Raw genomic sequence first — 23,195 nt, forward strand, 5'->3', positions numbered from 1 at the left:
AAGAGTTTTTGTGTCACATACGTGCAGACGCAGCACAAGCGAAGAGAAAGGACACGACAATAGGAAATGGTACAGTATGTCTGCAGAGTCTCCTATATCACTCTCTCCCACACACACACGCACACACACACACACACACACACACACACACACACACACACACACACACACACGCACACAAGCACACGCACGCACGCACGCCACACGCACGCACGCATGCACGCACACACATACTATACTTGTGTGGACATCAAAATTTTTGGATGGTGTTTTTTTGAATGCCTTTTTTACCTTTCTTGTTTACCCAAAGCCTTAATCTGAAAATAGCCAATCTACAAACTCACAACTGGAATCGCTTTGAGAGCTTGTAGATCGTCTATTTTTGGTGCACGACACTGGCACACGACTAAGCATAAATCAGGCATAACTCCAAACCTAACCCCTATCTCCCTAATGGATAATCCCAACCATAACCCCAACCTGAGCCTAACAACCCCAAATGTATTTAGTTTTACCATAAAACCACCATTGCTCTTCCTGCTCGAGGATCAGGACACACACAGACACACGCACACACACACACACACGCACACGCACACGCACACGCACACGCACACGCACACGCACACGCACACACACACACACACACACACACACACACACACACACACACACACACACACAGCTCTGCTCTCCCCTGTCCGATGTCTGCTAAGTCATACCTTGTGCTTTTGTTGCTTGGCAACGGGCTTCCATTGTTCGGACGCGTTGTCAGGCCATCGGGGAGTCTGCTATACATCCAACAAGGGACTTATTGAAACATAATCACTGTAATGACAGCTTGAGCTCGAACTGCCTATAGAGAGCTCCCTCTGCTTTCAAATGGCCATGTGCAGGCCCAATGGAAACCTTGGTCTGTCATGAAACAGTAGGGCTTTTGTATACTGTAGTGTAGTCTATCTTGTCTATTTACAGCCCAAGTCGTCATTTATGTGTATGTATCCAAATACCACCTATACGGTTACTAATTCCCAGGGGTTGGAAAGTGTACTAGAAGAATATCCTACTCAAGTAGAAGTACTGTTACTGTCACTGAGCTTTCAGGCTATTCCAGAATCTAGGCTAAAAACTAAGGTGCTTTTTCATTGTAGCTCCCCTCTTACTGAAATTCTCTTCCCTTAGCTATATAAAGTCAGTGAATAGAAGCTGTTAAAAACTCACTTGTTTCGTGAGCATTAGTTTAGTAATGTTTGTTTGCCGTTTTAATATTCTTTACATCATTTTCAGTTTTTCAGTTTTTCATATCCTATTTTAAATGTAATGTTTTCATTGTACAGCACTTAGTGTTGTTTCGAAAGGTGCTTTATAAATTTGACCTCACCTAACCTTGCCATCCACACATCCCACACAGCTAAAAGTTGTATAACTCTTGAGACTCTTCACTGAGAACAGGAGAGGCGGAGAGTGGCTATACAGTAGCTATAACTAGGACACTGTGTACCGTCTTAATACTCAATTGTTTTCTGTGTCAACATAGCAGCCAGCTTAACAGACAGGACGGTGATCTTTCCACGCGGTATACAGCAGGATGTAATCCAAGCATTGGCAGAATGTCAGAGACGTAGATCTCCTCATGTGTGACCTGCAAGGTTGCGATGTCAAACAGAAAGATTTTGTCAGTCGTATAAGCGCTACTGAGTTGTTGGTGGCAGGAGACAGGCCACATACTGGGTATGCCTGACCGATTTTGACATCCAGTGCAAGAGTCAAAATGTAAAACCAAAAGGCTTAGGCCTGACTACTCTAGCATGGACCAGTGTGCGGACACAATTTTTCTGTTTGGACAATCAGTCTATACACACAAGGCCAAAGAGAATCGCTTAGTCATTTATGTAACATATTCATTGTCTGACCGTGGAGATAACTGCTACTATGGCCCTGGCAGTGCTACACTGATGAACAGCAATCAATGCGAGGGCCGAGACCGTCATAAACATCTGGTGGAGGTTTCTGCTGTGCCAGGGCTCAACCCTGTGACATGCCACACCACAGAGCACACTGAAAGGCTATTAAATGCTACTATTCATGGCCACATTTTACTGATTCACAGTCACACCATTTGTTCTGAACTACGAGGGCATCGTAATAGGTGTCTTGGCAGAGGCAGGGACTTTATGGTGAAGAGGTGTCCGAAAATGTAGTCCTCAATGACGCAACCGGGCAGTGATTTTAAGCGCTGGTCTTATAGGGACCCAGACTGCTGCTACACGGTAAAATCCATTTAATTCAACTAGGTCCCTATGGAATAGTGCCAGTCACTTGTTTGTAACGTGTGGAATCCACACATGTGAGGCTCTATTAAGGCACTCTATGTATGGATTCATGTCTCGCCTCAGTCGCCTGGATGAGTCCCGGAACAGTATTATTGAGGATATAGTCAATCCTGGGAAGAGCTGTGTCCGGTACTTGTCCAGGCTGCGTAAAGACTGGAGAGTCAGCTTCTATTTATGATTTTATGTTTATTTTTATTTGTATTGTTTAATTTGTTGTCTGATGTTGATGATTTGTATGTACTCTATGGACCCCTGTGTGTCTGGAATAAAGTTTTAATTGAATTGAATAACTGTGAGAATTACATTAACACTCCGAAGTTCACCGTGTAATAGTCTAATCTATTATAATAATTGAGTCCCCTTTTAGTTGTTGGTGGGGTATTTGTCACTGTACATTTGGACATACAGTGCGTGAAATGTGTCCTCTGCATTTATCCATCCTAGCTATTAGGAGCAGTGGGTTCTATTAATACAGCATCCAGGGAGCAGTGTCTTGCTCAGGGACACTTCGACACATAGACTGGGCAGACCGGGGAGCAGACCGGGGAGCAGACCGGGGAGCAGACCGGGGAGCGGACCAGGGACCGCTCGATTCCCAGGCAGCCCCTCTACCCACTCGGCTACTGCCACTACAGTATATTATGATGAAAACCAGAAAGATAACCATTGACTTATATGTACATGTACAGTACAGTATGCCTAATAGATAATAATAGATACATATTTTATATATGCACATATTACATCTATCCATCTACAATATGTATATATTGTATCTAAATGGTAAATGGTACATTTATATTGTGTTTTTATTCAAAGCGCTTTACAGTGTGCATTACATTCACCCATTCACACACACAGATGGAGGAGGAAACCACGTACTGTATATACATGTACAGTGAGTGTACAGTACACTAAAAGGCTAATACAATAATGCGGTGCAGTGCATCACTATATCCGGTATGTAACATGAAACATGAAAACAATGTGCTGTATGGATTTTCAGTGTGGCCTGTGCTGACATTTAATGTATGCACAGATACACTGATAGCTACTGCAACATAATGGGAACTGCAATCTTCAGACCACTGACTGTGGCTTCCTACATTGTCCTACTCTGCCAAAGGGTGCAGCAGAATTGGCCTGTCAAGTCATCCATGATATATAATCACTCCAGAGACTCATTATGCTAACCTCTGTCTGACCTCCCCTCCACACTCTAAAAACAGTGATGCTTCTCAGTGGGCTAAATGTGTTTGAGGAACAACTTGAGCTTTGAAATAGACTGTAGAAACTAATTATAGAAATACGAAAGGGGAATATAGCTCCATGCAGTCCCGCATGCATTACACTGGCTCCCTGTGTCTTTTAGCCACTTGCACTAGCGTCCCTATTCTGGGGGGCGAACTTTCAGCAAAAATAGCAGTTGTGACATGTTGTGAGCTTGTACTGTAGATTGGCTATTTCTGGAAAAGATATTCAGTCTCGAGCAAAAACAGCAGCCTAATAGAGCAGCCTAATCCATGAATTCAAGGCTTCATGGGGTGTGTAATTGATAAGAAAATAAGTCATTAAACTATTAATAGCACTCTGTCTACTTAGCAGAAAGTCTCAGATCTTCTTTGCAGGCATTCTAACAGTACCAAAGCGTTTCATGTTACACCTCTAAACAGTGAAATGCTCTGCTCTGCTGATGTTAAAGAGACATGTTTTAAAAAGCGACTCTGTTTTATGTGAGTCAACTCTCACGCGAGATAATGTAGTCTAAACATCTGTCTCAGGAACTTGTTTCATCGTCTATTCATGTTATTGTAGTACATTTATAACTTCAGCCACATATTGTATCTAAATGTAGACACTTTCTCCCTTATAAGATCTCTGTTTTTTATATTTACTTACTGTAAGGTACCCTATTCACTGCCAGTGAAAATATGTAGAAAAACACTCCATAGGATATAGCCTACAGTAAAACTTGCTATGCATACATTTTAAGTGTTGCATTATATCTTGATGGCACAGTGAGGTTTATTCACTATACTGTATACATTCATTCACTAACATTTACTGACTTTGGAGAAAATGTAAACAAAAGGAAAACAATTTACAGAGTAATGCTCTACATTATGTACGATATGTGGCCAAAGTTGTGAATACGAATTGTCATGTATCGACGTCATTGTGGTCCTTTACATTCTTTCGACTGTATCGTACAATAAGAACTGTCAACACACAAAGAAAGGTCATGCATGAACCTCGAACCTGGTTCCACATACTGTACAACTGATTTAACTCGTTTCATACAGTATATTCTTCAGTGCTTCATTGCAGCACTGTGAACATTCCGCATTGTGTTGGAAAAAAAAGTGAAAGCAGGCACATCCAATGATAAATGATACATGGTGCTAGGTGCTGGGCAGAAGAACACTATGAAAAGAAACATCTGCAAACTAGAAAATGCTTTCCATAGTAATTATGTGACTCCTTTCTCCCCATTATGTTCTGGAGGTTCTGTAAAGAACCTCTCTAAAGGCACTTCTACAGTGTGTGGCACCCGACTCATTTATCTAAATGGGGAAATTATGATTATTCTCTGGCTCTTCAAAAGGAAGTTAAGTGATTTTGGCGCACTCAATTAGGTGAGGTTCCAAGAATAGCTCAATAATGGCATGAGAGTGAACATGTTGTACCTTTGAGCAAAGTGTCACATTATTAATATTTTTCAATGCGATAAACTGGCAGTGCAAAAGTGCAGTGCACCATGGGCTATTCTGGGGCAAACAATCATCAAAAACATCCGTTCTACAAGGAAGAAAGCAAACGCAGAAATTAGCTGAGATTCTTTCTGTTAGTGGTCCAATAGCTGTGATAATAGATCATCTGTGAATGTTTTAGGAATTTTAGGAAGAGAAGACTGGAGTAATGTGGAACCCAAAAAAGTAATTATACGTAGCCTGCGAGTTAGTTCTGGCAGCATACACTCGAGAGGTTACATGCATTGCTCATTCTATATGGCTGTTTACAGCGTCATGCAAGATCCTTACGTCATACACAGACGTGGCAATCAGCTGTCCAATTGGGCGGGTATTTAAGTTCTCTTGAATCGGGCATTCCATCCGGTTGTGTCTTCTAGCTTGTTGTCATGCAGCGTTTGCTGTTCCTGGCTGGTTGTTTGGTTGTTTGCTGGAGCTACTGCAACTTGCTATCATGCTTCCCAGAAGCTGCTGTTGTTTGCTGGTGTAACTGCTTCATGCTACTTGAATCATGCTTTCTGCTCATAAGCTGCTGTCTATTATAGGCTACTGTGAAGGCCAGGTGGTATGGCGTCGCGTTTGTTTATCTACTAAGGCTGCTGTGTTCTTCTCTATGCTGCTGGGAAAAAAAAAAAAAAAAAAAAAAAAAGCTAATATGCTGTTGATGCTAATGTCATTGTTGAGGTTTCAGTGGTGGTCTGGTGCCGCTGGTTGTTATATGATACTTGTTCTATTACTAAAAGCAAAGCAACTTAAATTGTAGTGAAACTGCTCCTTGCTAATGTTTTCAAAGTTAAGCTGAAAAACAGCGGTGTTTTAGCTCAGCCAGCAGAGCTTTCTGTTGTGTCCCTCCGGGCTATGGGGCCTCATCTCATTATTAGCAACATTGGCTGGTTTTCTGTCAAATCGCTTATTGGTGGTTTGGCTTATTTCTGGGGAAAAGTTATTTTGGGATAGCTTTCTTATGTGGTTCTGTCATGGTCCCCAGATTAATGTGTAGTTAAAAATATACATATTCCAAATATTCCACTTTTATCACAAGATTTCGAAATAGCAGATCATCTACAAGCTCACTTTAGGCTATTTCAATGACAATGCATACATTAGGATAATACAGGTTAAATACAAGTATTTTCGTGGTCTAGGTTGGCTGATTTCTCTCTCAAACCGGCATCACTGCACGTATCAGTGATCAGCTGTTCAGAGCAGAGAGGGAGAGAGAGGTCCAATAGTTAGTGTCACTTATGCAGTGCATTGCTCAAATCTTATGTTTCATATAATGTAGCCTACTGGTTAAAAACGATTAATGCACAGTCTGGCCGTCATCTTGAGTGGGATAAGAAAGTACACTTGTGGATGAAGAAGAGCTAGTGTGTGTTCTTGCGCCTCCAAACATGTCGTGGTTCACTGATCAACGTCAGTGCGCTCCCTCCGGGCTATGGGACTGCAAGCATAGACGCAACACAGTGCTGGGTTGCCATGTCCGCTTATTATAAGCACAAGTTATAACTAATAGTCATTTTTCTTGATCTCGTTTTAGTGTTGCAGACAGTAGTCTGCGGATTTACTTGAGTAAATCAGCATAGCACCAGGTATCTCAGTGTAGGAATTAATAATGTTTCAAGTTAATCTACAGTTGGTTAAAATATATATAGGCTATTTATATTAGTGATTCATTCTTTCAGCAGTTTTTCAAATCTAGGAGACTGCATTCAAATATGCTGTAAAGAGAACTTATGGTTCATGGTGCATAATTTTATACTAAAGTAGACTATAGTGTGCAGTATGGCCATTATATTGTGGTAATATATTTTATGTTGCTGCTAGTATGTGCTAATTGGTGGCTATAGCTATTTCCATCTGATGTAGCCTACATTTTCTGGTAATAATTTGCCTCTAAGATATAGTGGAGGCTGGTAAATATAATAATGAAGTAAATTGTGCAAATCAAGTAAGTAATGGGCTATTATACTGTGTTGGCTGCAGTGCTTGGTTAGATGTAAGCTTTGGTTACATTCTAAAGTCCCCCCTGTGCTATTGTATTGCAAAGCTAATTAAGCTATTCTTGCTGTCAAGGTGATATACATTTTGCTGCTTACACCTTGGATAAGAGACTGGTAGGTTACAGGGATTTTCTTAAGTAAATCTTGAAACACTTGAAAGAAAACAACTGCTTTTCTTTATCTTTAGCAATAGCAGCCCATCTAAATGGTCTTTGTTATATTAAAGATGGTCCAGCAGAGGGCATTCATGCTCTCAGGGCATAAAGGAGGGGAGCAATTTATGAGGGCACTCATGTCTTATCTTGGGATCAACATATGTTCAGATCCCCGGATGTAATGCATTCTTATAAAAGCGGTTGACAATTGATGTCATGTTGTGTGACAAGCTACAGGAGTAAAGTTATTGCTACCAGATAAATGGTGGGGCTCTTCAGTAGAGTCATGGTTGATGGGCATTTCAAAGGTTCTTGGAATCCAAACTTAGTTCCGTTATTGTTGTTATGAAGTTATTGGATAATGAATGGTATGGTCATTAATTAAAATCTGCTCAGGAGGCAAATATTTAATGTTATGTTCTTTAAATGGTGGCTTATCATTCTTGGTATTATGTTGGCGTGGTTCTTCTTGCAGTCTCGTAAGCAAGGTTGCAATTTTACAAGCATGTAATGTAAAGGGAGTACTGGATTCAGATTAAATATTGTTGGTACTACTAACTACTATAAGTCGATAACCATTGCTTTCATCTACGTGGAGTCTAATCTAAGTGTATATCAAGAGTTAGTCATGCATCTTGATTTCTGATGTTTTATTTCTATGGAGGGACATTTTATGAATATATCTTAAATCTCTCATTGGAAGCTGCTTCAGTATTCTTAGTTAATTAGAAGTCAATCTATGGTTAGATGGGGCAGTCATAGATCTTAGCTGTTAAAACACAGATCTTAGTCTGTTCTCACACAAGCAGCATTATGTTTTATCTGTGGCTCATTTGTTCATCAGGTCATGTCCCATCTTCAGTTTAAGCTTTAATTCAACAGAACAAATTTTAACCATCTGCATATTATCAGTTGGTGCACAGATCAACCGTTCTGAATAAAATGGTCCTTAGTGCCATGTTCGTCATGTGCGCTAAAATGGGGAGTTCTTTGTTGGCTCAGGATGTAATGAATACAAGTGTTGTAATAGCTAAATGTAAATGGTAGTTCTGTTATTACCATGCATATCTGGTGGTCGCTGGGTGAAGGTAAGGTGTAGCGTGACTTCAAAGTCATGTTAAGTTTTAAATGTTTCTTTAGTTGGCACTAAAGAGTTAAGCTGGTTGCTCAAACTCAAAAAAGTGGCATCATGGTTGATGCGGTTGGTTTGCATCATGGCTGATGCGGTTGGGTAATAGCATCACGGTGATGCAGTTGGCTTGCATAAGAGTTGATGCGGTTGGGGGCATCAGTAGGATGCGGTTGGGGGCATCAACTCTTAACACTAGGCATGTTAAGTTTATGTAGTATATTCTTCTATGTGGCTATTAGAGGAATGGTTAAGTGCTGCCTGTGCATGGCAGCTAAGGCCTTTTAGTTCACATAAAGTTAGTATGTCCTCGCTGATCCCAGACGCTGGTCTGTGGTGGATGGGATATCAGCTTGGTCAATTGGTATATGGGTTTGAGAATTCACCCCACACATAGTTTTAGTTCACATAAAGTTAGTATGTCCTCGCTGATCCCAGACGCTGGTCTGTGGTGGATGGGATATCAGCTTGGTCAATTGGTATGGGTTTGAGAATTCACCCCACACATAGTTTTCCTATCATATAGAATAAGGCTTACGGCAAGCGTAGCCATGGCTTCACATTCAAGTTCACATAATGTTAGAATATCCTAGCATGATCCAGAATTGCTAGCTGCATATTCGTCACTGTCTCCTGAAGGAGTCTATTGGGATATCTGCTAGGATGAATCGGTGAGCGTTCACCGTAGGGCGTTCTTGGTTCCGCGTGTTGGGGGTTATGTTAGAATATCCTAGCATGATCCAGAATTGCTAGCTGCATATTCGTCACTGTCTCCTGAAGGAGTTTAGTGGGATATCTGTTTGGATGAATCGGTGAGCGTTCACCGTAGGTCACGCGTGTTGGGGGTTGTTATGTTATGGTATATCTATCTCCCTGCTCTTAATGGTTAATGATGGCCGTATGATTGTGCTGAGCAGGGAGAACAAATATAGCAGAGCCTGAACGCCAAGATAAAATATTACTTCCACACTTGTATTCTCATTCTATTATATTGCTTAAATATATTCGGTCTATAATATTGGTTCAATCTATTCGTGAGTTATCTGACAGAAATTATACGTAGCCTGCGAGTTAGTTCTGGCAGCATACACTCGAGAGGTTACATGCATTGCTCATTCTATATGGCTGTTTACAGCGTCATGCAAGATCCTTACGTCATACACAGACGTGGCAATCAGCTGTCCAATTGGGCGGGTATTTAAGTTCTCTTGAATCGGGCATTCCATCCGGTTGTGTCTTCTAGCTTGTTGTCATGCAGCGTTTTCTCCCACCACCACCCCAGCACCACCAGTGGGCTCTGCTATTGGTCTGTTCCCCATGGGGGGTTGTTATGTTATGGTATATCTATCTCCCTGCTCTTAATGGTTAATGATGGCCGTATGATTGTGCTGAGCAGGGAGAACAAATATAGCAGAGCCTGAACGCCAAGATAAAATATTACTTCCACACTTGTATTCTCATTCTATTATATTGCTTAAATATATTCGGTCTATAATATTGGTTCAATCTATTCGTGAGTTATCTGACAGAAATATGTTCAGATTTGGTGATACAGTAACACCTTGTTCTAGTAATAGAACAACAGAACACAATATGCTGCAACTGCACTTTGAATCTGAAGAATGCAGCTGGGCCGTTGTGTTACCGCCTGCTTATGAGGCAGATTACTGTACAGTAGCTCAGACAGAGACAGAGCTCTGGTTGAAATTCAGCACTTCATTTTCACAGAGCACTGCTGGTTTCTGTTCTGTACTACTACTCTGTGATATTTTTTTTTCTGCAGAGCTCATTTTCTGTGCATGCAAGTTACAGAAGTGCCAGCAGAATCCCAACTTTGTAGGTATCTTTCAGGGATTTCCTTTTTCTTTTATCATGGAAACATCTAACTGGCTCCAATACAGTATGTTCAAACACGTCCGTGAGTTTGTGCGCTGTGACAAACCCAAAACAACAATTTTCCAAAGGAATGCCATCTGTTGATTTGTTTTGTTTTGGTGAAGAACATGCTGGCATCTATGTAAGTTCATCCTTGCATGCCTGGTACAAAACAGGACCTCACACGTAAGAACACATCACACTACACATGCGTGATATGCACTTCAACTGTGGCTGTCAGGCTTACAGTATATAGGCACTGTATAATTGACTAAATAATAATTTTGGAGGAGTTGGAATTGAACTTGGTACCAGCTCCTTAATAATCTGAACATCAATATATTACACACAAATCAAATATAAGGTGGTATAAATCATATTAAATACAAGAGATGGCACCAATACCAACATTTGTATTGGGTTGGTACCAGGCCAGGCTAACAGAAACCTGTGTCATGTAGGCTACTGTATAATAAAGTATTCTTCAACTAGACTGCACCATGCACTCCTGACCATCAGGTCCAGATGATCCATAGAGGGCATCAGGCACCAGCCAATGAGGGGGCACCAAATGGTAATAGGCCTTTAATGATTGTTTATGTGTATATTTTCTATATTATTCAATATTCACTGAAAAAGAAGCAAACCGGTACCAGCGGTGCCATTTTTTACTTAAGTAAATGTATCAATTCTGCATGTAGAAGTACTCTGACTGTTACAAGTAAAAGTCCGGAATTCAAAATTTACTTGAGTAAAAGTACAAAAGTATTGGTATCAAAATGTACTTAAAGTTCTCATTGTGCAGAATGTCACAGTTCAAAATGTATCAAAAATCTTTTGAAAATAGCAGATCTACAAGTTCGTGGCATCGGGGCATTGTGAGCTTGTAGATTGGCCATTTTAAAATGGCTGAAATGTATATAAGGCTGAAGTGGTTAATACTGTTTTGTAATAATAATCAATATCTACAAAGTAACTAGTAACTAAAGTTTTCAAATAATTGTAGTGGAGTAAAAGTATAATGAGATGTAATGGAGTAGAAGTAAAAGTACTGACAATTGGAAATACTCCAGTAAAGTAAAAAATACCTCAAAATTGTACTTAAGTACAGTACTTGAGTAAATGTAGCCTACTTTACACATAGAGTTTACACCTCTGAAAAACACAGCACATATCCGCAGTTCCAAATACACCCGTGATGGAAAGCTTTTTTGTCTGCTGTCATAAACAGCTGTGTTGTCAGACCGCAGGTGTTTATGGTTGATGATGACGAGGAAGTGATTATGGATCTAATTAGCGACTTTGCATGCACCATAAGTCAAGAAAGAAGTTGTTCTTCTAAACTAAAGGTAAGGCTTCCATTATCTCTGGCTGTAGTCGATTTCACATTTTGTCTTTTCACTGGTCGTTCAGCTACTGATGCCTGTAAAGTCTGCGTGTGTGGTTTGCTGCGTTGTGCGTCATTCAGCAGTGGTGTTAAGTAACATTTACTCAACAATAAGTACAATAAGTACATTTACTCAAGTAGCCTACTGTAGTACAAGTTTGAGGTGTTTTTACTGGAGTATTTCCAGTTTTCTGTACTTTTACTTATACTCCACTACATCTCAGAGGAAAATATTATACTTTAATTCACTACAGTTATTTGAAAACTTTAGTTACTAGTTACTTTGTAGATTTGTATCATTATTTCAAAACATACATTAACCACTTAAAGGGGAAATCCACCCATTTTCAATATTTAACTATGTCATTAATATAGCATAAAGGAGTTGTGTGGAAATAAGAAAAAATTAAAAAAAAAATTAACATTGCAAAAAAATTTAACATTGCAAAAAAATTAACATTGCAAATTACACTGTGATGACTCATCATGGTGTAATTTGCAATGTTAATTTTTTTGCAATGTAAAATTTTTTTGCAATGTTAATTTTTTTTTAATTTTTTTCTTATTTCCACACAACTCCTTTATGCTATATTAATGACATAGTTAAATATTGAAAATGGGTGGATTTCCCCTTTAAGCCCTATAATTTCACGATGCTTGCATCAGATGCATTGTGAGCTTGTAGGTCTGCTATTTTCAAAAGTTTTTTTATACATTTTGAAAACTTGAAATGGGACATTTCTGCATAATGAGTACTTTTACTTTGGTACTTCAAGGATATTTTGATGCTGATACTTTTGTACTTTTACTCAGGTACATTTTGAATACGGGACTTCTACTTGTAACAGAGTATTTCTACATTGCATTGTATACTACAGTATACTTTAAGTACTTAAGTAAAACATGTGAGTACTTCTTCCATCACTGCTGGGTACCAAGGTTATTCAGTACCTAATGCTATTTAAGTATGGATTCAGCACCACAGGCATGGAGAGCTGCAAGGTGTGGAGGAGGGGGGGGGATGTGGGCAATGATTTATTTTCTCTTTCTTTTTAGACATACTCTGCAATGGTTTTGCATGTAGTCCACTCTCCAGTCCCCACACAGGACATTTATGGGGGAAATAATGGTACTTTAGCAGTGTTGCATTAGGATGTGATTTGAATTCAGATTTGAGCATGCTGTGTAGGGCCAATATGGAAGTTAGACCATGTCTATATGGTCTCTTAGGTCAACATTATTGCTAATAAGAAACACGTTATTTGTAATAACGGCTTATTATGTCAAATTAGTGTACCGTAAATTGTGCTGCGACCGGAGGAGGGAAGCACTTAAAGTGTGGTCACCCTATAACACCACACTGTGTGTTAATTCTGGGCCTGTTTCTGACTGTTACATGGTAGCCAAACTATATGTTGTGACACAAAACTTTTGTGCTTCTCAATTAGATTGCTCATAAACAAGACTAAAAGAGTCTGAAGCCCCGCTAACTTGGCCCATAGCGGTTGTGCTGCTCCTAGCACCCCAGGTAATCATTTGGGACCAAAGTGCCACAGCAATCTATCCATTCCATTTGAATTTTTATTTTATTTTGTGTGATTGGAAATTGTGGCCTACGGGTGGCGCTAAAGGATAGGTCATGGGGTCACCAAAATCTGTAGGGTTCCACTCCCTTCTTCAATTTTCCTCTTAGATTATGATATATCTTGAGTGAAAAGTTGTCCTTTTAGTCTGCATGTGGTGCTGGTGCTAGAGCTAAGTCCATGGAGTCACCAAAATCATAGAATTCATCCTTCGGGAAGCATGAATGCAGCAGCACAAAAATTGCAGGTTTTGAGATATCTTGTTTGGGACCAAAGTGTTGAAGGGATGAATAAAAAAACAGATGTACCTGCAGTAAACAGTTCAACTTAATGGTGGTGCAAAAACATGCATCAGAGCCACTATGCAGCAACACCCATAGGACTCCTTATAGTTTACATCTCTAAGCTCCACCTTTGCCACATTCTAAAAGTGGCAAACAAGGGCTTCATTCCTGATGTTTTTTAAACCAGTAGTTCTCAAACATTTTCATGTCAAGGACCCCCAAAATAACCCCATCCAAATATTTATATATTTTTTTTGTAGATCTTTTGGAAATAGCAGATCTACAAGCTCACAACGCGTCGTAAGGCAACGTGTTGTGAGCTTGTAGATTGCCTATTTTCAAATAGGCAATATGATGCTATATTACACACTTAAACCCCAGCATCCGTATTGTGGGGAAAGCTTCCGCTGAAAATAGCAGATCGATAAGCTCACAATGCATTGCGTTGCGACGTGTTGTGAGCTAGATGAGGACTTTTCTTTTAAAACCCATATAACAAATCTAGCTAAGAAAATCAAGCCTAAAATCGTCTTGCTCTACCAAAATAGATCATGCTTCTCTAGAGAAAACAGAATGAGGGTCATTCAAGCTACAATCATGCCAATATTTTACTATGGAGATATGTTATTATATCTGCATGCCTCAGGCAGTACTTTAAAGCCCTTGGATGCAATTTATCACAGTGCACTCCGCTTTATTACAGGTGCACGTTTCAGATCTCATCACTGCACATTGTACACCTCAGTAGGATGGTCTTCTCTGGCTCTTAGAAGGAAGCAACATGTCACCCTGTTCACATATAAGGCACTACTTGGCAACCTACCCCTGTATTTAACAGAACTGTTAGAACCCAATACATCAAGTCATGGTAACAGATATCAAGATAATATTTTGCTGAAGGTCCCTACAACCAGCACTAAGCTGGGAGATGCAGCCTTCAGTGTATATGGAACGAATGTCAATAAAAGTTGAAGGTAGATGTCCTTGTTTCTTTTGCTATTTTTTAAACGTTTTTTAGCTGACCTTATATTGGAAGAAGTTCCTTTTGTACACACCACACAGAGCGCCATTGAAAAAGAGACCCTGGTCTCAATGGATTTCCCTGAAATAAAGATTTCAATCAATCAATCAATCAATCAATCAATCAATCGCAGAAAACTGACAAGATAGAGTCATAGAGCCCTGAGGGACTCCACTCAACCATATGGGGTTTAAGTGGTTCTCTAATTTAGCTGGGGAGTGTGTGTGATTGTGCAGCCTAGTAGTCACTTCTTTTTTTTGTTTTCGTAGACCTGGTCGCTTGTTTCCTCTGGCAAAATCTGGCAACACTGAACACGGGGCCCTTCTCTCATACCCAAACTGTCACAGTCTGGAGCCACCCATTGATCTCGCTCTTGATGGAAGGCATTGCCACTCTCCGGAGGGCATGTGTTATTACAGGGCGGGCCGACCATCTCTCTCTCTCTCGTCCATTATACGGAGGAGGGCCCAGATGTTCATTTATCATCTGACAAGCGAAGGGGAAACGTTTCTCGCTCCAGCTGAGCGTGGAACGAACGGAGATAAGAAGGCAAGGGAGGGATGAGGAATATGTGAAGTGGGAAATTGGTGGTAAAGAAACAAGAGGATGATCAATGTTTGTGTGTGTGTGTGTGTGTGTGTGTGTGTGTGTGTGTGGGTGGGTGTGCGTGTGTGTGATGCGTGATGCGTGTCTTCTCTGGTGTGTAGTGTGTACGTATATTCTGGTGTGTTTGGAGGCAGAGATAAGGTGAGCCAGACAGAATAAAGAACCCAATGCGCAACGAGAATATAAAGGCATGTTCTAATCTACCCTACCCAAAATAATGACAGTGGATGTACCTTTTGGACCTTATAGGAAATCCAGTGCCGTTTTAAAGCCAGTGATGGCAAAACATGGATATCAACATACATACATGGGTGTAGTGGGTCTTAAGCCTGATTTATACGTTGTCATACAATGGTGTCCTGCTACAAAAGTAGCCAATCTAGAAGCTCACAATGCGATCTGCTATTTTCGGAGGGAAGGACAGGATTAGCTGGGCCATCGACAAAGTACACAGTAAAATCGTCAGTGTTCATTTAACTTTGAGGGTGTAAAATACCTGCACGTGTTCACATGGACATACAGGACTTGCATCACCGCAAAAACCTTGTGGATAATCTGTCATTTAAATTCATTCTGGTTGAATTAACACTCCGGATTTGACTGTGCGGTATGTCACAGCTAGATGTGTATGTGTATGTGTATGTGATGTGCATGTTATCTGACTGAGCCACCAGGGCACCCACTAAAAAGCATTTCAAATACAGCAGCACGTCTTGTGCAGTGTGCGAGCATTACTACTGTATGTGGAAGGAAATGGGAGCCGTAGCCACTCAGTTATGTATATAATTTCACAGTTTCTCTTTAATGTCCTGAATCAGTACAATACATTTAGAGCAGTAGCTGCTGAAGAGGAAGAGGTTGATACATCAGCAGCACTTATATCTTCTAATTACTGTACTGTACGGTGTCTAAGCATAGAGGGAATGTTCATTTAGAATTCATTTAGCATCCAGGCTCAATAGCCTTTATGGCACTGATGGATTGTAAGCCACTGGGCACTGAAGAGAGAGAGAGCAAAAGATTGTTACACTTGACACGCTGTGGGGTAGGCCTACTGCATTTCAACTGAATTCAAAGCCTGGGTCTCCCATGTGAGAGAACAAACATCTACCGCTCAGCCAGATGAGTTATTAGGCTCCTGGTCGGGTAGGGCTATGCTGCTACAAGGGAAATGCCCCAGTGGATGAGCGGCAGATATTTGGTTTACCATTTGAGAGGTCCTGGGTTTGAATCCAGGTGGCTATACACAGCACAACACAGTACATCACTTCTGCACCTTGAACCCAAGGAACCATTTCTTGTGTAATGGAACACTTACTCAAGGTGAATTAACAGTTGATTGAATGGAATTGATCCAAAGCAGCTTACTGTACACAGTAGTTATACCTTTAGTGATACATTTTAGCCTGGGTGAACCAGAGGCAATCAAACACTCAACCATGTAAGTGGCAGTACTATACTTTACCCATCGGGCATCAAAACCATAATCCATCCATTGCACATTGTCTCAAATAATGGTATAATCAACATAAGAATTTCCAGTGTTTCTGTTTGAGACAATAGAGTAGGCTACAATCACTTTCTTTAGTTCCATGTCCTACTTGAAGATCAAATATTCCCAGTTCTGGGTATGGGTAACCAAAAAGGCATTTCAACTATTTTAGTGTTAACATTTTTCTATGAATAAAATGTAATTTTGTCCAATTTGTATGGTAGAGTATGTTAGTACAATATAACTTGTATTTTGTCTCCCTGCTCTTCTATTGAGACATTTAGATTGTGTCAAAGGTCATGTCTCACCTAGACACAGGATCTGACCTGATGGTAAATCTTTTACCAAGATTCAATGTATCCCCCGAGCAAGCAGGTAGGCTCTATTAGCTCAATGGTAAAAATGTCAGCACTTGTGTAGGAAACTGGGTTCAAATCCGGGGTAGAAGAGGAAAGTACATAGTGCTGCTTTAGTCAAGTGTAAGCGTTTTTTCCCTGCTTTGTTCTATTTATCATTGTCAGAGGAGAAAAAATTGAGAGGCCTATAATTTGCTTGAGTAAACTTAGCTCCTCACAGCACAAAAGTAACTCTTTTAAATGGGACAGTGCACAATATATAGACACAAATGGGACGACATGTCCTTAGGTTGTTTTGGCGGTGCTCCTCAAATTACAATTTACCCATTACATCAAAAAGATGACAAGCCAGGGTGCTTCAACTCGCAGATTAAAACATCCATTTAATGGAGGTAATCAACCAAACAGGCTATGCGTTGCGAACTTGCCGCCTCCGCAGGCCCTCATCAGGACACTAGCTTGTCACTATCGTAACTCTATAAAGGACTTGGGAAAAGTAAACAAAAACAAACACTTTCAATTAGGTTCTCCCAAATGGAAAGCTGATGACAGTCCCATGGCTGTTGCCGGGGGAAATTGCACCAATCCCCAGTGGAGATGGACAACGTAGGCTCCCGATCTGGTCTTCACATGACCTGGTTTGGGTTACAAGCACCATCTCAGGTGCTCCCTACCTTGCTTACACTGGTGTCGATTTGGCTCTGTTATCACCACATCAGTCATAGTAGTTTGCTAGTCTGCTATACAGACTGACTGAGTTGATCCCATTCAGACTGGGTTGTACTTTAATACTCCCCATGGCATCCGTGCGTGTGCGTGCGCGCGTGCATGCGCGCGTGCATGCATGCTTGTGTACTGTGCTCTCTGCCTGGATGCATTCCCATGCAGTCTGTGTGTTTGGGGATTACTCAATGAAGGACTGTCAAGGAGAAGCTCCCAAGAAAAAAATAAAGTAATTGTAGATCCAATTTGGTCTTGTTCCCCAGGGTGCACCGGAGGATTGGCATTAAAGCCAGGCAGATTGCCTTTCTGTTGCAGTGACAGGATTTCTCAATCACTATCTACAGGACTATCTACACACACTCACTCTAGACAACTAGACTTGGAGCTATCACTGCACAATCCAAATCCAGTAAAATGCACTTGTAATTGTCCTGGCGACAACTTGACAACTTAACAGTACACAACATACTGATGTGAATTGAAGAAGTTGTCTGTAGGGCCTAACGGTTATCCCTGTTAGGATGTAGAATATCCTGATTCTGTCATCACTCTAATCCCTTGGCCACTGACCCTGTTCATTGTTTGATAAATGTTAATGGCACTTACTGTAGCATCAAGGCCTAAATTGCAGTAAATGTTCATTTTAGTGTGTCTTTAAAATTACATTTTAGAACCACTTTTATACAAAATAAAAAAAATAGCAGATCTTCAAGCTCACAGCACGGCGCGGTACAAGTTGCCAAAGTATATGGGTCTATTTGTGTTGTTTTTTGAACATTTCAAATGTGTTTTTTATTATTATTTGCAGAAAATATGCCAGGGTTAAAATGGTTAAGAATGGGTTCAAAATGGTAGCATAAAATGTTCACCAGTCATGGAACTATCAAATCTCAAAGGAACCCTCTCTGGAACGGTTTGACCACCTTGTCTATGATGGAGTCACATAGAGAATTATCAAACTTCTTGCATGTCTCCAACATTATGAAATGTAGAACATGTCTATGCTGAATGCTAACTGCTTGGTGTCACTAAGACAAAATGTCAGGCCAGTTTATGTGGAGAGGGATGGCCTAGATCAGTGGTTCTCAAATTGGAGTTCTCAAGTTTGAGAACCAATGGCATAGACTAGAGCTTACAGTGACTTTCCCAACAGAAGAGCCCCAGGTTCAATACCCACACAACAGCCAGGTGTCTTTTCAAAGTCTAATTGAGCACGGCACTAAAACCCCTACCTCGGGATACCAACTGGTGCCCTACGCAAGGGGGAATAACATTAAAATGAAATAAAACAAACTGGACACCAAACATGTATAAAGATGATTCGAAGGGTCCTGTTGTAAACTGGGGGCTTTTTGTCAGTGCGCAGTGGAGTTGGACATTCAGTAGGGGGCAGCCATGTGCTACCATTACAGGACCTTGAGTGGTGACAGGTACCAAGGAGGTGAGAAAAAGATTTATCACCCAGCATTTTCTTGTGCTAAAGCTAAATGAACCAAGTAAAGAATCTGCCGCCGAGTCAAAATGGAGGTCACCTTCATCAATACACTGAGGTTCCTAAGTGACTCTTGACCCGAGAGCAGCAGCAGCGGTGCATTCAGTCACCACTACACGATGCACACAACAGTTCGCCACATCGCAGCCCATGGGATCAAACCGTTAAGTGGGAGACACTGTACATATCGTGACAGTGTCTCCCACACTGACCACCACTGCTTCACCTAGTAATAATGACTTAAAAATTTGTGGACAGAGTGTCCCAGAGGACCAGTAAATGTCATTCGTTTAGCGCCGGTGTAGGAGGAGAGGCGTGGAGGAGGAGAGAGAGCAGGGGGGGGGGGGACTTGTAGGTCCCTTAGTGTAATCACTCAGCATTTCTTACTTTCGGCCTGAAGACAAGGAGGAGGAGGAGAGCTCTCCGTCAGAACATGACACAAAGACAGGGAGAGGAGGGGACTAATAATTCAATCCACCCCAATTCATTTTCTCTCTCCCCTTTCTCCCTCAGAGGGACGCCCATCTCTCCCGCATGGTGGTGGTACTTTTCCGTCACTGGGTGACGTCTCTAGAACGGTAGCAGTGTATAGAATGTGCCAATACACTAGAGCTCATCGCAACCTGACTCTCTCTCTCTCTCTCTCTCTCTCTCTCTCTCTCCCTCCCTCCCTTCTCTGTCCTTTCTGTCCCCTCTTTCTCCTTCTCTCTCTTTAAGCCTACCCTCCCTCTTTTACCTCTCTCTCTCTCTCTCTCACGCCTTATGCTCTGAAATACATTGTTGCTATTAATAACGCAGCTTCCCGCACCGACAGAGGGGTCTTTTCATGGTTTGCTACAAAAAGTGTGCGTGTGCATGAGTGTGTGCGTGTATTGGCTCAGTGATGATTGCGGTAACAAGGCATCATGACCTTCTGCTTACTGGCACCCAGGCAAATGCAAGTTGCACTTGATGTTAATATCTTGTGTCGGCTGTTGACAGAGATGGAGAGACTGACGTACGGACAGCGTCTGCTGCTGTAAAGCAGAATATGCGTGTTTTGTCAAATCTTACCATTTAGGCAGCTACACGCACAGAGCTGGATTCTATTTGACTATTCCTATTACTATTTTACCTCATTTCATTTTTAAATGTTATCCACCACGCTGTTGAGGAAGCTCGAAGTGCAAGAGTTTCACTGCCTACAATGTTGCTACCGGCTGTATTCTACCATAGACTACGTGTAATGTGGCAATAAACACCCTTGAACCTTGGATTCTAAACTCTCCCCCGTAACGCTTCATACCAAGATCACTGTGCAATGCAAGCAAAGTCACAGACCTAAAAGTGATCAGGTGAATGTGTGGAATGTGAATCTATAGCTGAACTTCAAATGGGACCGCATTTCAATCTCACACAGTGAACTGGAGGATACTGTAGCTGCAGTGCATACAGCTACTGCAGTGTGCTGTATGCGATGCCCTGTTGTCCTTGTTCAATGTAAGCTGGTACAGTATGCCCCGTGTTTCTATTTATTTCTCTGGATTGGTGCCACCAAGACAAAATCCATGTACTTAAAAGTGCATTTGAGGACTTTAACCACTTAAACCCTAATATAGGCCTACTTAGTTGACCAGGGTCCCCCGGGAGTCTATACTAGGCCCCCTCCTTTTTTCCCTCTACACCGAATGTCTTCGCCAGAAATAGCCGATGCAGAGAATGCATCTCTATGCCTCAGACTCGTGAGTGGGAAGTTGAAGGTGAGCCTCAGTGGAAGGACACTCCAGCACAATGCTGCAGTCCCACACTTCCTTGTTTTCTGCTCAGGTGATAGAAAAAGAGGAGGAGCCTCTCACAGCTCTCTCTCTCTCTCTCTCTCTCTCTCTCTCTCTCTCTCTCTCTCTCTCCTCTCTCTCTCTCTCTCTCTCTCTCTCCTCTCTCTCTCTCTCTCTCTCTCTCTCTCTCTCTCTCTCTCCAGTGTGCGGTGCCCACAGGATGGGGGGGGGGGGCTTGCTTGCTTGCTTAAGGGAAAACTTGTTGTGGTGGTGTACAGTTGCCGTGGAAACGTGATTGATGGGCCTCATCGCACGTTGTGTCACAGCTTTCATCGCAGAGGTCAACACGGTCAGAGAGAGAGAGAGAGAGAGAGAGAGAGAGAGAGAGAGAGAGAGAAAGAGAGAGAGAGAGAGAGAGAGAGAGAGAGAGAGAGAGAGAGAGAGCCACAGAGGGAGCCAGCCATACACTGGGTGAGAGAGATGGAGATAGAGGGAGAAAGGGAGGGGACAAAGGTAGTAAAGCAGAGTAATGTTACTCTCAGGGTCTCAGCCTTGATCTACATGGAGTTACAGGGCTAGGTTTTTTTTTGCTGGTGTGTCAAGTTGTGCATAAGCAAGCTTGTAATATCCACATATGATTTTTTTTCTATATTATAGAAAAATACAAATCCATTATGAGAAACAAGGAACAAAGATATATCTGAATAAGGCATAATTTTCCAGAAGTTGTATACTACATTCTTTTATGTAACTCCCTTTATCTGAACACACACATTTTGCAGCAGATTCAGCTGTTTCTGTAGGATCTAGAGAACAGTGTAAATCTTTCAAATAGATTTCTAAAACCGACTAAAGCGATCAGTCTCATTAACCACTTAACCCTGTATTATACTATATGTTGTATAATGATGACATACAGAAATTGTGAAAATAGCTGATCTACTGAAATAATCGTGCTATTTATTGAAACCATAGCGCCCAGCCCTATACATGGAGCTCATAGCAGCATGGCAGTGCAGGTGGTGCTTCTGCCAAAGTGCCACTACAGCCCCAGTCAGCAGTGTGGGCGTTGCACCCACACAGGTGTGGTGTAGCAGCAGCAGAGAGCAGCAGCAGATTCGGATGGACGTAGTATGGGGAAGTGCAAAGGGAGAGGGAGGGGGAGAGAGAGAGAGAGAGAGAGAGAGAGAGAGAGAGAGAGAGAGAGAGAGAGAGAGAGAGAGAGAGAGAGAGCAGCCAGTCGTCAGTCGTGAGGTACAGCAGAGCAGAGAGAACAGTGTGATGATGACGGTATTGCAGGAAGTAGAAAGGGTGTGTGGGAGACGGGCGGCTCGGGGCTGCGGGAGGAGAAAGAATCAGGAAGAGGAAGGGAGAGAGAGAGAGAGAGAGAGAGAGAGAGAGAGCAGGCAATGCATCTCTATAGTGCGAGAGGACAAGGTGACCTTTGAGAAGAGCAATTCTCTTAATGAGTGAAATGTGAAGCAGCCAGCCAGCGCCCTTCACCAAAGGCCGCCCCAACCACTCTCACTGAGAGCACACACGGACACGTTTGTAGGAGACTATGACAAAACATTAACACGTCCTATTTTTTATATAGATTTATATAAATATAATCGCGGCCTTGTTCTGTCGATAAGGATGTATACCACCTATATTTTCATGTGTGATTTGAATTTATTTTGTCTGCTAAAAACATTATCATTTTCTTGAACATATTTCTTTATGCCCCATTATGTATGGCAATGTAATGGCAAACATGCTGTGGAAAAGGGAAGGTGTTTACATAGTAAAAGAATGGGCATCCATAGTCAAATCTGGAGTGTTGATTCATGATTAAAAGATTAGATTTGACACTGTTTGCAAAACGGTTTGAGAGCAGCTGTGTGTTGCACTTGAGTCACCCTTTTGTTTTATAGTATATATAAAATAATGTAAATATAGGAGCAGTATTTTGTTATACCACCCGTGTACACATTTGAAGTACATGCTGTAAATAAGTACAGCAAGCAAATTTACGTTCTGTTAATTGAATGAATATTCACAACAGAAAGAAAGGGATAAAAAAGGCTTTATCTACTGTATTTAATTACCCTTTTTTCGACTGTATGAGTCAAATTGCGTCACACATGGGAATACCATACTATCCTAGGTCACTCCTCATATCACCCGCCTACGACACTCAGAAGGCCCCTCTGCTAAACACGCACGCACACACGCACGCACGCACGCACGCACGCACGCACGCACGCACG

This window comes from Gymnoscopelus braueri, assembly GCF_963280865.1.
Source record: "Gymnoscopelus braueri genome assembly, chromosome: 24".
NCBI classification, from domain to species: domain Eukaryota; kingdom Metazoa; phylum Chordata; class Actinopteri; order Myctophiformes; family Myctophidae; genus Gymnoscopelus; species Gymnoscopelus braueri.